General features: G+C 38.2%; 1 pseudogene; it reads left to right on the forward strand.

The window, feature by feature from the left end:
- Window positions 1-13,263: 13,263 nt before the first annotated feature.
- LOC114300626 (putative threonine aspartase) overlaps window positions 13,264-16,775 on the forward strand; it is a 58,424-nt pseudogene continuing 54,912 nt past the window's right edge.

Genomic DNA, 16,775 nt, shown 5'->3' on the forward strand with positions numbered 1-16,775 from the left:
TTTGGTTTCTTTGGTGCGTCGCCAGTCTGGCCGATGTCTTTCACTCCGTGATTCTGGTTACGAGTTTCTGTATTGCATTCGTCTCCTGTGATATCAAGGTCAATAGGTCTCCCACTCCCAGCAGGAGTGTCGTCCCCAATCTTTTCCTTCTGTCCGTTACTGGCCATCTATTCTCCTTTTGTTCCCATAGATGGCGCCAAATTGTGTGAGTGATTTTCCGATCACACTGCCCAGCTCAGTATTCAGCTGGAGAGAACTGACAGAATAGATGACACTTGGCTAACCTGCAACAGAAAGAGAAGATTTCGGCGATGGTTCGTCCACCCGGGGGCACTCCGACGATCAAGTCAGTATATCTCTCAAAGATAATCAATAGTGCTAAATTCACTGTTCAAAACATAAATTGCGTACCTTAAACCCACGGGGGTGCCTCTCTTTTATAGCTAACTCAATCCTTGTCCCAACAGGAGCCTAGCTCTAATGGACTTAGGATTACTATTAATCTTGGACTTCCAATAGGATTGGGATAAACTCCTTAAGAGTCTTATCCTTTCCCAACTATAGTCTTCCCCTTGTCTAGGACTCTTGTGCCTTATCCGCTTATCTCAGATTCCGATATTCTCGCAGATAACCTCGGCCTAACCGAGATCATCTCGGCATCATGACTAGGACACGTGACACGTCGGCTGACACGTCGGCGTTAGCTTAGCCACGTGTTGGTACTCAGAAAATATATCCCCACAAAAATGATACGATTGTTTTGTAGTTCTATCACTTCAAAGAGAAAAAAAAATGTTAAATTACCCACAATTTCTCTATGAAAGAAGTGTACTTTATTTAATTCCAAAATCTTTTGAGTAGACCTAAAGGTCCTGTGCGCCTTTTTTCTTTTCTTTATTTTTCTCTTCGTGATATCGACGACCAGCGGCCATGCCTTCCTTCTTCTCTTTCTCTTTCTAATACACAGTCAACGGTGACTACCATCGATTGGGGTTTTACCGGCAACCACAAACCAACAACTCCTTGTGTTGATCTACTCAGATCTTAGTTTCTGGGTAAAGAGATGAGTAGATAAGTTTCCAGTGAAGGAGATGTGTAGATCTACTCAAATCTGAGTAGATATGAGTAAATCTACATCAGATCTGGCCAGATCTAAACCAAAATAGTTACTGGAGTATAATCCTCTCTCTATGTTTGTCTCTCTCCTTCAATCTCTTAGTTTTTTTTTTTAATTTTTCTCTGCTACATACTTCTTTTTTTTCTTGTTTTAGTAAAAAAAAATTTCAAGTTCTGAACAAATTTTTTTTTAGTTTTATTTACAAGCGGTGAAAACTGTAAAATTTTACAGTTTCAATTTTTTTGATTCTGAAATGAATCATGGTTAAAAACTGCGAATTTCAATTTTCTTTTGACATGGCTCTGCTCTCTTCCCTCTTTGTTCTTAGTGGTGTAAATGATGATTCAGCTTTTGGGGATAAAAGGGACTGATTCAACTTGGAAGATGGATGAGTTCATATGGCAGAACTGCATTCTTGGTCATTGTTCTGCCTCAGTTTGGCTGGTGTAGGCGGTTGAGTCCTTAATGTTTTTTCAAACCACCGTTTTTTTAGATTTAAAGTAGCATACCAAATACTCAAATAAAAACCTTCTTCCATAGTTTTGCTTATGTTGATCAGAAATTCTCAATTACATTTGCATTTGCACGTAGAAGACAATTTACAATATTTCAAACAAAAGGAAAAGAAATAGAATCTTGATTTCCCAATGCTTTGCATGTGCTTATCTATGAATTATTGTGCTTATGAAGATTATCAAATCATACACATTAAAAGGGCAACCCAATGCATGAGATTATTTTGTATGTCAAATAAAATAAATTAAAAAGTCTATGCAATTCTTTGTTTTAGAAATGATATAATAGTTTGTATGAAGTTCTTCCCAATTCTTATTTTTTGGGTGCAAGCTACTGTTCTTCATTTCATCTTGCATTCTTTGGATCATTGAGGCAGAATGCTACTGGTTTTTTGCTTCTAAATTTTTTAATTTTAAATTCTGATTGTTTTCATTCATTGGTAACAAGTTACCAAACAAAACAGCCAAATGCAATAAAAACCTAATTAAAATATGAAAAAATTAAACCAAAAAATAAGAAAAAAATCATCTAAACACCAATTTAAAAAAATCAAATCCAATAGACATGTGTTTTTTTGTCATAAATTTGTAATTCTTTTTGGGGAAATTACAAAAGAAAAATCTTACAATTTGACCCTTTTAACAAATTAAACTCTGAATTTTTAATTTTATAAAAATTGACTACTTTAGTTGACACAATTAAGATGTTAACACAATTAAAATATTAACAAAATAAAGTCTCAGGTAACATAAATTTTACAAATCATCAAAAATTATTTTTGAAATTTGTCATTTTTTGCATATAAAGTAAAAATTAAAAATTAAAAATGAAATTAAAAATCTTAACAACTATTAATTTCAGTTGTTATTACTATTTCTATATATTCACATTCTTATTATAAATAAATATACACAAGGATAATGTTATATGAGAGGGTGATTTATGATCTGGAGTTGGGCCGAGGTAACGGCCGAGCAGGTGGAGAGCCCAACGGTGCATGGGGCCGAGATGACCGACTATCCGCCCAGACTTGGGCAGGGCAGAACGTGGGCCGAGTGTGTGCCACCCCAGACCATAAAGAAACTGCCCGGCAAGGCAGTGCTCGGTCTGACCGAGCCGCTCGATCAGTGGATGGCCGAACCCGGACAAGTTGAGTGACCGGCGCCAGGAAAGGCGTGGCCAGCCGAGGTAACTGCTTGACCGGCAGAAAGGCCGACCTCAGAGGAGCCTCGGGCTAGGCTTTGCCGAGATGCCGCCTAGCCCGATCCTCCTTGGGCTTAGCCAATGAAGTGCTTGGATATGAAGCACGGCCCGGCATGGCAACGGATATAACAGCTCGGCTACCGAGCTCCAGCTGTGAAGGCAGGCAGTTGAGATTAGGTGATGTTCAGCAAGGTCTATGCTGACAGATGGGATAGCGGAGCCACGTGTCAGGAGATGACTGGGAGTAGATATGGGGCACAGAGGGTATATAAGCAGGTCTGCGCCCCCCATACACGACAGATGAACACTTGGTAAGGAATTTCTTACATTCAAACACCTTGATCTCTCTCTCTCTCTATCTCAAGGTGTGTGCTAACTTGATCGTCGGAGGGTTTTTCCGGCCACACACCGCCGGGTAGCTCACCGTTATTTGCTCGCAGGTGATCAGACAGAAACGGAGCTTGGAAGAAAGGAGTACGGGCTTGTCGGAATATTTGCTTCCCGTAAAATTGGCGCCGTCTGTGGGAAGTTTGACAGACAAAACCTTGTCTTCCTGGTTCCTCTGATCGCCGTTCATGGCAAACAACGACGAGTTTCCGTTGTCTGCCATAGATGGAGTCACCCCGGAGTTCATCCGAAGGAGAGAAGGTCCTCCCACCATCCATCCAATGGCGGACTTGGGGACGCCCACTGGAGGACAGTCAGTAGATGCGCGGGATAAGCGCGGAAGAAGTCATGGTCATTCGCGGAGTCCAGACGGTCACCGGCGGAGGAGAGACTCACACGCCAGGCGACTGGAAAGTAAGTTGAGAGATCAAGATGCTGTCATCCGGCGGATGGCGGTAGAGATGGAGGATCTCAAGCGGCATGTCAAAGAGAAGGGTGTAGTTGAAGTGGGAGACCACAGTGAGCGCACCCCATCCCGCCGTTCAGGCGGTCAGAGTCAGCGGCGTACTCAGTCAATATCCATTACCAGAAGTTACCAGGTTGGTGATTCCGACGCAGGTGCAGAGAAGTCTAGCGCGCAAGACAGCACCTACAAACCCTCACGTCCGGAGACGACGTCGAGGTATTCTTACTCTGCTCAGTCAGAAGATTTGCGGGTGGTCTTAAAGGAGCGGGCTCGCCGGCGCGAAGCTCAGAGAATACCTGCCTTCCAGCGGCTATCCTACGGGGTTCACGCCAGCGCGGAGGTCGGAATGCCTCTACCCCGCCAAGCGGTGCCACTCTTCGAAGATACGAACTTGGCTAGGCTGAGTTCCACCCCTTTTTCCTTGGATATAGAAACAACACCGCTTCCGGCAGGCTTCCACCAGCCTAAGTTCACACTTTACGACGGAAAAACCGATCCATACATGCATGTGAGCCACTTCCGACAGGTTATGGCCGGACATAGGCGCAATGACGGACTTATGTGCCTAATCTTCCTGTCAAGTTTAGGCGAGCTGGGCTTAAAGTGGTTCGAGAGGTTGCCGGAAGGGAGCATTCAAAGGTGGCACCAGCTGGCCGAGGCGTTTGTTACACGCTTCAAAACCAACACAAAGACACCAAAGGAAGTCGACCATCTGCTAAGTGTCAAGATGGAACCGAGCGACACGCTGAAGGTATACAACTCAAGGTACTGGGAAACCTTCAACGAGATCTTGGACTGCCCGGTCAACCTTGCAATCACGCAATACAAGCGTGGTCTCCCGGTCGGACATAGACTGCGGGACTCGCTTACCATGCACCAGCCGACCTCCATGGGCCAACTCATGCAGCGCATCAATGAACACATCCGAGTAGAGGATGACGCGTCCGCTTCTACCGTGAAGGCCACTCCGGTAGCAACAGACAAGAAGACAGCAGGCAAAGTGCACGCAGTTGGGAGAGAGTCCAGCCGCTCAAGTGACCGAGCAGAGGAATCGGACCGTGGCACGAATCGCAAAAACCGGGATAGAGGACGTCGTAATGACCGGGATGACTACCCCCGAGATGACGTAGCAGACGCAAACAGAAGGATGAAGGCAAGGACTGGTATAACCACGGTCTTCAAGATTCCCATCTATCGCATACTTAGTGAAATCCGTGACGAGGAGTATGTCCGGTTTCCAGCTAAGTTGGGCGATGGACAAAAGGGCTACAATCCGCGGTATCGTTGCACATTCCACCGGGGGAGAGGTCATCGGACTGAGGATTGTTTGCCTTTGAGGCAACACTTGGAAGAGCTGGTTGCGGCCGGCCATCTAGACCTTTATATTGATGGCGGCGTGAAGCCGAATCAGGCGCCGGTTGATCCCAGGAGACAGGATGACCGAGATGCACCACCACAGGGAGTTATTAATGTCATCCACGGCATCGTGGAACCAGAGCGTGTTTGCGAACTCCGGGGCATGATAAAAAAGGCAGAGCATATGAGGGAAGTTTTGTCGGTGCAGCCTGCCATCAAAAGGGGGAAGACAGAAGAAAAAGATGTGATTAGTTTCACCTCAAGAGATCTAGAGCGCATCCAGATGCCGCACAATGATGCCCTAGTAGTAACTCTACGCGTCAAAGACTTTGATGTTAAGCGGATCTTGATCGATCAGGGAAGCTCGGTCGAGATCATGTACTATGATGCGTTCAAGCAACTTAAACTCCGGGAGACAGACTTGGCTCCGGCAACTTCGCCACTGGTTGGATTCAACTCGCAACCAGAGTGGCCTTTGGGAAAGATTATCCTGCCGGTCAAAGCGGGATCCGTTGTCAAACAAGTTGAGTTTTGGGTGCTGCAGGTGCCTTCGACGTACAACCTTATCCTTGGAAGGGGATGGTTACACGCCATGCAAGCTGTAGCATCGACTTATCACCAGGTGATGAGATTCCCCTCGGCTATGGGGGTAATCGAGGAGATTTGGGGCGATCAGGTCATGTCCAAGCAGTGCTTCGTGGCGGTCAACGGAAGCCGGGCTGCCAAAGGATTCATCCAAATGATCGAGGGACCGGAGGACCAGGGTGTCTTGGATGATGTGGGCACCAAGGCCGAAGATAAGGCTGTTGAAGAATTGGTTGAGGTGCGGATTGATACAGAGCAGCCGGACAAGTTCTTCTTGCTTGGATCAAGTCTCACGGCCATAGAGAGGACCGAGATGATAGAGTTTTTGATGGCGAATATCGAAGCCTTTGCATGGTCACCTTACGACATGCCTGGCCTCGACCCAAATTTTATCTGCCACCACCTCAACGTCTTCCCTGGAGCAAAGCCAGTCATTCAGCGAGTAAGGAGATTGGCACTGCATCACGCCGAGGTAGTTGCAGAGGAGGTAAAGAACCTGCTTGAGGCACGAGCAATTCAGGAAGTGCACTATCTTCGGTGGATTTCCAACACAGTAGTGGTGCCTAAGAAGAACGGAAAGTGGCGAGTTTGTATCGACTATAAGACAGTCAACCGAGCTTGTCCCAAAGACAGCTTCCCTTTGCCGCGCATTGACCAGCTAGTGGATTTGACGGCTGGACACAATCGGCTCAGTTTCTTGGATGCGTACCGCGGCTATCACCAGATCGCCATGTATGGGCCTGACCGAGAGATCACCTCTTTCACGACTCCAAGGGGACTCTTCTGCTATCGAGTCATGCCTTTTGGTTTGAAGAACGCCGGGGCAACCTTTCAGAGGATGGTGACCAAAATGTTTGCTCCTTTGCTTGGCCGGACAATGGAGGCTTACATCGACGATATGGTGGTTGAATTTATGCAGGGATACCCTCTCAACTAGAAAATCGAAGGTTTGTGAAAGATTTGTCTATATGGAGAATCGTCTCAAAGCTGAAGTTGTAGCTGTAGTAACCTATCGACTAATCTTAGAGACAGGCCATCAGATAGATCTAGAAGACACTTTTTATGTTCCTTCAATTTCTAGGAATTTAAGTTTCGTTATCCAAATTAGATCATGTTGGATATTCAGTTTTATTTAGTTGTGAAAAACTCAATTTAATGTCTAATTCAATAATGATTGGTTCTAGTAATTTATGTGATGGTTTATATAAAATTACCTTAAATCATGAGTTTGCACAATCATTAGTAACTCTGCATTCGAATATTGGTTTAAAGCGTGGTCTAATTAATGAAAAATCCCTAATCTTGTGGCATAGACAATTTAGGCATATCTCTAGAAATAGAATTGAAAAATTGGTAAAGAATGAGATTTTGAAAAACCTAGATTTCACTGATTTTGATATATGTGTGGATTGAATCAAAGGAAAGCAAACCAAACACACCAAGAAAGGTGCCACAAGAAGTAATGAGCTTCTTAAGATAATTCATACAGATATTTGCGAGCCACTCAACATCCCATGTCTTAGTGGTGAAAAATATTTCATCACATTTATAGATTATTTCTCACGTTATAGATATGTGTATCTAATTCATGAAAAGTCTCAAGTTGTTGACATCCTTGAGGTGTACATAACTGAAGTTGAGAGACAATTAGATAGAAAGGTTAAAATAGCGAGATCAGACAGTGGTGGTGAGTATTATGGTAAATATGATGAGTCAGGCCAAAATCCTGGCCCATTTGCCAAATTCTTAGAAAAAAAAGGCATTTGTGCTCAATATACAGTGCCAGGTATGCCACAGCAGAATGGAGTTGCTGAAAGGCATAGTCGTACACTTAAAAATATGGTTAGGAGTATGTTAAGTTACTCAATTGTACCCATTTTACTGTGGGGTGAAGCTTTAAAGACTGCAATGTATATCTTAAATAGGGTTCCTAGTAAGGCGGTCCCAACAACTCCTTTTGAGTTGTGGACTAGTAGGAAACCTAGTTTGAGACACTTACATATTTGGGGTTGTCCAGCAGAGGCAAGAATCTTCAACCCAAAAGAGAAAAAATTGGACTCAAGAACAATATTTGAATATTTCATTGGTTGTCCAGACAAGTCTAAAGGGTATAAATTCTATTGTCCTAATCACAGTACGAGGATATTGGAGACTAGTAATGCTAGATTCCTAGAAAATGGTGAAATTAGTGGGAGTGAGAAAACACGAGTGGTGAATTTCAAGGAAATTAGGGTGGATGTGCCAACATTTGACCCTTATCGAAAAATTGTTGTTCCTCAAACTATTTCACAGGCTGAGGGAAACGAACAACATAATGAAAATCCTTCACCACCTCATGTTTGGGATTCTACTAAATGGGTCAATGCTATAAATGAAGAGTTAAAATCCATGGAACAGAATGGTGTTTGGGATTTCATCGAATTACCTAATAATTGTAAAAAGGTCGGGTGTAAATGGGTCTTCAAGACCAAGAGCGACGCAAAAGGCAATATTGAACGATTTAAAACCAAACTTGTTGCCAAGGGTTTTACTCAAAAAGAAGGCATAGACTATAAAGAGACCTTCTCTCCAGTATCTAAGAAGGACTCGCTTAGAATCTTTCCTGCATTGGTAGCTCATTATGACTTAGAGTTGCATCAAATGGATGTGAAAACTATTTTTCTAAATGGGAATTTGGATAAATAAATTTACATGGAGCAACCAGAAGGATTTGCAAAGAAAGGTAAAGAACATTTAGCTTGCAAATTAAAGAAATCCATATATGGCCTTAAACAAGCTTCCAGGCAATGGTATTTAAGGTTTAATGATACCATTACCTCCTTCGGATTTAAGGAAAATGCAGTTGATTAGTGCATATATCTGAAGGTTAGTGGGAGTAAGTTCATTACTTTGGTGCTATATGTGGATGATATTTTGTTATAGTAATGACCTTGGCTTATTGCATGAAACTAAGGAATATCTCTCCAAGAACTTTAAAATAGTCAATATTGGTGAGGCAAACTATGTTATTGGCATAGGGATCTTTAGGGATCGATCTCGAGGATTGCTAGGACTATCTCAGAAAGGATATATTGATTGTATTTTGGAGAGATTCAATATGTAGTTTTGTTTAGTCGATGATGCACCTATTTTGAAGGATGATACATTAGTGAAAAACAATGTCCAAGGAATGACATGAAAAGAAAGCAAATGAAGGACATTACATATGCTTTGAGGCTACAAATCACGCTTTATGATTGTGAAATTTCATCTCAGGACTTGGTGTTGTTGACTCAATTGCCAGGCCGCTGAAGATATATTGTGACAATACTTCATCAGTTTTCTTCTCTAAGAATGGAAAGTACTCCAGTGGTTCCAATCACGTGGAAGTAAAGTACTTAGTTGTTAGAGAAAGAGTCTAGAAAAAACAAGTGTTAATTGAAAATTTAAGCACCTCTGGTATGATTGCTGATCTATTCACAAAGGGATTGCTACCAAAGACATACAAAAAGCATGTTATCGGAATGGGTCTTTTAAGCAATGTGTATGGTTAATCTTGAGTGCTTATTTTTATTTTGACACTATTTGCACAATAATAATTTTGTTTCTATTTTTCCTGTTCTAAAAGTGTGTGTACACATTAATTTGAATATTAATAAACAAGAAATGTCTTAACAAGACAAATTACAGGGGTCTTTCAGGAAAATAATTACATATCCCAATAATGGACTGGGTTAGTGAAGGTTATCGATGGTGTGGTGCATAGAAGGAAATATGACATAAATAAAATATAACTGCTATGACTCACATTTGTGATATGAAGAATTATAGTTTCTAATATATCTGAACTTATTGGCTATTTTAAAATTTTGTGATCACGTGTCAAAGTTTTTAGTGTGGAATCCAATGAGTCAAATTTTTTATAAATTGCATGTTTTGAAAAAAAAAAAAAAAAAAAAAAAAAACCTCACAGTTACATCATAATCAGCTTAATGAGCCAAGTGGGAGAATGTTGGATTTATTTTCTGGTGTGACCCAATAGTCTACATATCTTTTACATGTTTTATTTTATTTGGACTCCACAACTAGATAAAGCTAATATTTGAGATAAAGTTCAGTAATTATAATTTTAAATATGGGATAATTACTCTTCTAAGATAAGAAGCAAACGTTGAAGGACAAGAATTCTTCTGATAAAGTTTATCTGGCCCTCTTCTCTCCTCTATATAAGGATGGGTGACTCCCTTTACATAATATATTGACACATCCAGAAAAAAAAATTGTTAAAGAAAAAAAAAATTGAAAAAAAAATGTGATAATAATTAGAGTAAATTACAATAAATTCCCTTAAACTATGACTCATTTGTATTTTGTCTACCTAAACTTCAAAACTCATCAGTTATCCCCCTCAAAGTATTATCTTATTACACTTAACTATTTTTGTTAGGATTTTGTTAAAAATTTACAAAAAAAATTAAATCACGTGTAAAGCACATGACATATTTATTAAATTTTTAGGACAATAATGCCCTTATTTGGTGATCCCATTTGCATTTTGCCACTAAAATAAGAGAGACAAAATGCAAATAAAATCAGCAAATAAGAATATTATTATCCTAATACAATAAATTACATGTATCATTATTCTAAAAAATCAATAAATTGTCATTTGATTTATACATAATCTGATTTTCTATAAATTTATCACAGAATCCTAACAAAAAGAGTTAATTGTAATAAAATAATACTTTGAGGGTATTAACTATTGAGTTTTGAAGTTTGAAGGCAAAGTGTAAATGATGGGTAATTCTATTTCCACACACTAATTTTACTCAGTTCACACACTCGATGAAATTTTTTCTTAGTACAATTTTGTCCTAGAATAAATATACCATAATACCCTTATCTTCTTCCATCCAAACCCTAATTCTAAAACATGACAACCATCCCCCCATAGCCGTCGACACCTCTCTCCTCCGCCACCCCCTCCCGTCATCTTTTCCCTCTTCACCTATGGTTCTTCTATAAAACCATACACTCCGACAAGTTTCCTACCGCAAACCACCCACTTTCAAGGTTTGACTATGGAGGTCTGGGATGAAAGGGAGATGAAAGTAGTAGTGATGGTGTTGATGGAGGGCTGAAAGTGGCTGTAATGGCAATGATGGAGGGTAGGTGGATGGATGGAAGAAAAATTAGGGTTTTAAAATTGAAAATGTGGATATTATTGAAATCAAGAGATGTGTGCTAAGATTTTTTATTTTTTTGATATGTGTATTGAGAAAATGTTCATTAAGTGTATGCACTGAGGATAATTGATTTGTGGAAATAGAATTACCAATAAGTGAGTTGTAGTTTATGAGAGCTTACCATAATTTACGCTAATAAGTATGTCTTGAAGTCTTTCATGAAATCTATCTTGAAGTCGTGCCGATCAGTGAGGTGATGGCACGAGTTAGTTATCAATTTCGTAAAAATAATTAAAAAATTACAAATCAATGGCATTTTCACAAAATATTTATAAATTCATTAAAAATTTTATAACTTCAATTATTCAAATCAATAAAATTTACCACTGATTTAAATTTTTTTTAAAAACAAAGCAATTTTTTTTTTTTTTTTTTTTGCTTGATTCACAACATTAATGTGCTATTTATTAATTTTTTTTTTTATAGAAATAGTTACCAAAATCACCTCAAGGTTGGGACAAGACTTATTGCTTGTGATATATGGATGATTTTCATGAAATCCACTTCTTTGGAGACAAAGCGTACAAGGTAACAATTTTATCTTCTCTCTTCAGTTTGGTTATTCCCTTCTGTTTTTGGTAGTTGCCATGTGACACTAACTTGTTATTGAAGGTTCAATTCCCTGTAGTGATGTCTTGTGTTGTGTTGTATTAGTTCATTTTTATTTTGCTGACTAGTTTTGGGTACACTGTTGGGACTAAACAAAGGGCTTGGATGTTGCTTGAATAGGGAGGAAATGACCATGAGATATATGAATCAGAGCGAACCATGGGGCACGCAGGTTTGCTCTATATTTCAGCTTATTTTTGCAGTTCAATACACCATGGAGTTCTCTATTGTCATAGAATCTAGAGAACCAAATGCATTGTTAATATGGTGCCATTTGCAAAGAAATCTAAAATCTTCAATCAAGTCAATTCATTTTGTTTTCAACGGCATCCACATGCATCTATTTCATTTGTTAAAGTTGGATAATTACCAAAGAAAATGGATACATCAAAAAAAGAAATAAAATTGATGATATTTTCTTATAACGTTCTGAATGATTTTGTACATAAAATAGGTTGTACTTGTTTTAAATGCTATGGAAGACAAAACAGATTAAATATTGCAAGTTGAGATGGAACAGCTTCATTTTCATTGAGTACCCAAATGCTTTTTAAATGGACATCAATGTCAATGTTTCTCTTTTGCCATTAGGTCCTCCATAACTACAAAGGCCTTGTCTTGGTTAGCACCCATTTTGGATAACCCATCAACACTCTTGTTTCCTTTTCTCAGAACATGTTGCACTGTGTAACCAAATCTGCTGATGAGAAACTTTGCGTCTTCTACCAGGCTCTTCGTTGGGGAAGTTATCACAAATTCCACTTTCAGTAATTCAATGGCCTCGGTGGAGTCAGTCTCAAAGATGAGGTCTTTGTTTCCCTTCTCGAAAGCAATTGTCAAGCCTCTGTAAATTGCTCATAATTCTACTTCAAGACTTGTACACATATCCATCTTGCCGAAGAATCCACAAAGCCAAATATCCTTCTTATCTCGGATTAAGCCACCAAACTTGCCTTGGTTGCATTTTACACAAAATAAAAGTAATCGATTTTTTCAATTGAAAACACACAAATAAATAAATAAAAATAAATAATTGCATGAATCACCTCCTCTCACAATATTTGTAAGCACCACACTAGGCATGGACACAATTATAGGGGTGCAATTTGGGTGGATTTGAGCGGTTGTTTAGGCTTATTTCGAGTTATTGGGTTTTTATTTGGTATAAAATTTGGATTAGAGCGTTGTTTGGCCCATGAAGTCTATCATAGGCTCTATTTTGGTTATTTAAATTAGAAAAATGGTTGAGAACACTAAAGTGGTGCTCGGTGCCCACAGCCTATGCCTTTTTTTTTTTTTTTTTTTTGGCATTCCTAATGTTTTGGTGCTATTAGTGGTCTTTTTTTTAGTGGTATGAATCATTGCTATTTAAATTATTCATTTTGTAGTGGCCTTTGTGTATATCACCTAAAATAAAAATAAAAATAAAAATAAAATTTAAATCAATCCACTAACTGTAATCAATCCACTAATTGTAAAATTTATTGCATTTATGATTACAAAAATAAACGATTGTTGCATTTTTAAATATAAATCATCTATTATTTTTTATGACAAGTGTGTTATATATTAAATATGTTAATTTTTATGAATGATATCCCAAAAAATCTTGTAAAATGAAAAGTTTGGATAATCAGCTGTGGTGGTCCCACAACCGCTTTGGCAATAGTAATATGTTTTATTTTTGCTAACAACACACTATTAAAACACTCTTTCACTACCTTCAGTGCCTGGTGGTATTTAAATCAGAATTCAGCCTTTCACGCCTCTTTAAAAATGCTCCTCACCAAAATTCCATGGCGGAGGAGGAGAAGGAGAGGATGTCCCTGATCGAAACCCTAGGTTCTTCGTGGCAGTTCACGTCGAACGAGAAAGCTCTCAGGTCCGCCATGAAACGTGCTTGCCTCACTACTGCTTCTGTTCTTTGCAAGGTATTTCCTTGGGATCTCCTCTCTTTACCTCCGTTTGAATCTATGTATTATGTCGTTTTGTTTGAATTCTAAACATTTTCTAACTATTTTTAGTTGAAAAGGTAGTGTTTGGTTTACTGGAATAGAATATGATCATTTCATCACAATGTCCATTCTCACATTTGGTTTGCTAAAAAATGAGGAAAAATACATTATAAATAGAATCATCATTCACCATTGTAAGTGTGAATGGTCATTCATACAGATTATACTGATTGATCATTCCATTTTATTCTACTAGGTATTTGCATATTGATGGAGGGCCTGCTCTCAGAAGTGTGTCAATGTGAGAGAGAGAGAGAGAGAGAGAGAGAGAGAGAGAGAAAGATAGAGTCGTCATGTTTGCATAATTGCATATTGATCATTCACCATTGCCATTTTTTGCGCTTCCTAGATTTATAATAGAAGTAGAGCCCTTGTTATTTTGGAGCATGAACACTGAATATGACTGAAATTTTGTTTTGGATATTATGGTGGGATGGTTTAATTTGATCTATGCTTTGGAAAACACGAGACAATGCAGGCTTGGACAAGGATGGTGGTGACCATTGTTGGACATGAAAATTCTTTTGAACATTAATAGTCTTGAATGTGGAAAATTAAAGATCATGTGTTGTTGGAATACAAAGATAATGGAGAAGACTAAGAGAAACAATAGCTCAACAACATGGTTTGGCAGTAGGCCTAGATTTATGGTCAAACTGGCAAAATGATGATTTAGGGTATATCTTGAATTACAACATAGAAAACCATTTTCTTGGTAACCTGGTGAAACCCAATGATATTTCTCTCACTTGTAATGCGGCCTGCCTTTACTTCTATCAATTTTGTTAATCTTGAATTTTATCAATTTTGTACTTTATTAAGGCATTAAAGATTTACTTTGTGTTGGACGTTGATTGTCTTGAGTAAGTTACATTGTTGAATCTATAGAAATTTGGAGCATGCAAATAATCGTTAGTGGTGGAAAATAGAACTTTTCATTTTAAATGAACTAGAAGGATCTCATTGTGTGATTTTTGAAATTTATTTTTTAATGAATTATTGTAAATGTCTTCATTGATTTATATTTTTATTCTCAACTCATTTGGAAAGAAAAATTCTTACACAAATGAATTAATCATTTTCCTTTGTACTTTTTTGGAAATAAAAAAATATAACGTGTCTTTGGAAGTAGGCTTTACCGAATGGGATGTTGCTTTAATATAACAATATAGATTAGAATGAGTGTTAAGAGGATTTTCTTGGATGCTGCTCAGCAATTTCCATATTGCTAGATTTGCTTTACCATGCAGGTGCAGGTTCACTAAAAGAAAATATTTAAAATCACTCATATTTTGAAGCTAGAAAAAATTATGGATCTTAATGAGCCTTAAACTTAAGAGACTTTGATAAACAAAAGCTACTCTATATTTATTTTCAAAGCGACATTTAATTTGAAAAAAATAAATAAGTTTCTCTTCATCAGTCACAACCCCAGGCTATGCCTCGTAACTGCATTGTGCTTGGCAATGGTTCATCTGCACATCAATGATCCTTAATTGTTTTTTTACTTCAAGAACAATCCACCCTTAGAAAATAGTAAAAGGAAAGCATAACTTGGAACAAAAATTAACTTGATTTTCCGGTCTTGGCTATTTGTTTTCCACAATCTTTTGTTTAAGTTCAAATCAATAGAGGATGATTTGTTGCTCTAGGGCTTGTTTTTGAGTCTCTGTTGGAATTATATGCCTCTAAGGTCCTTTTCTTCCTCTTCCTTTTTAAACTATTGTATTTAGACTTCAGAGTTGTCTTATAGTGATTATTTATTGTCGCATTATCTTGTCTTCTAGACAAAAATATTTACCCAAGTCATCCTGAGCTTGGCATGAATCAAGATAGTTGCGTCATTAATGCTACTGTCCCTGTTAGAATCTTTTATTGCTACTATATTGGTGACGTAATGCAGTCAACAAGTAGTTGTGTGGAGTTGATATTAAAGTAGAATGGCCTCTAGAGCTCACATGAAAATTGCATAATGAAGGCTCATCATAATGCCACTTTGATTAGCAGATAATAGTTGAGCAACCATGATCAAGATGACATACTAGAAATAAGATTTGATTTTGGAAGCAGCCTATAACTGAGACATTTCTTATTTGATAAGATGCGTAGAGTCCAAAATACTTGATACATTTTTGGTGGGGAGAGTGGGTTCGGTTTGTGGATGAGAGTTTTAAATGCTCTACTTGTGAAACAATGCAACCAATCCAATCTTTTGCATGTCACTTGATTGGAAAACTAATCTGTTTTCAAGCTACAAAGTTGAAAAGTAATAGTAGTGGGTGGTACAGAGAATTCTTTATTTTCTTTTGTATAAGATGCTTACATGCAACTTGGATTACGTGGAAAAAAAGAGTAAGAAATTTTACAATGTGGGCTCTAAAGTCATGTCAAAAGTTAACTGAAACTCATGGATTATTTTGTGAAAATTTGGGTCTTGTATATGGTAGATGGAATTACACATTTGAAACTACAGGATAGTTCAAGGACATTTTAGCTGTGCAATAATTTGTTTGGATAAACATAAGCTAGTGGTCCATGAGCTGCCTGGGTGTGACAACCCTCACCACTATTTACTGATAATACCACTGATTACTACTAAACTGTGACTGAACATGATTAAGTAATTGATTTGACTGATATTCTGAACTGATTGAATGAGTGTATTAGTTTAAACGCATTTCTATCTGTTTGACTGTTAATTGATCTATTCATGTTTTAAGTGTTGAACTGTGGATTGAAGGCCTTATCGGCGGCCGAATATGAAATTGATTAGTGTTTCATATTAATTAGAATTTATGTGATTTTATGGTATGTTTAATTGAAATTTGATTTGGTATGATTAAATTGGATTAAATAATGTTGAATTACATTAAATAAGTTTATTACAAGATTGCCACTTAGTGGCCTAGTTCTAGACCAACACTTCTTTTCATTTCATACACATTTGACATAACATTTCTTCAGCCACTTCTAGAGACCAAAACGTGAGAGAGAGCTTGAGAGTTGGAAGAAGAATTGAGTTCACTTAATTTGGCTTGGAGACCTAGAAGATATGAAGAGGTCATTGCATATTTGAGCTCCTAGACTTGAAATTGAAGACCTAAGGTAGGAGAATCATCTTCTTGAACTTGAATTCTAGTTGTATTTTGCATGGTCCATGAGCCATTAGTGATCTAACTCTGGAATTGGTTTTAAATTGTTGAATTGAAGCTTGAGTCATGTATGCATGTACACATTGTTGAGTTTTGAGGTTGATTTCATGGAAATCCTCACATGCATGTCTATATTCTAGC

Source organism: Camellia sinensis, chromosome 4 (assembly GCF_055761805.1).
Source record: "Camellia sinensis isolate YWXY chromosome 4, ASM5576180v1, whole genome shotgun sequence".
NCBI classification, from domain to species: domain Eukaryota; kingdom Viridiplantae; phylum Streptophyta; class Magnoliopsida; order Ericales; family Theaceae; genus Camellia; species Camellia sinensis.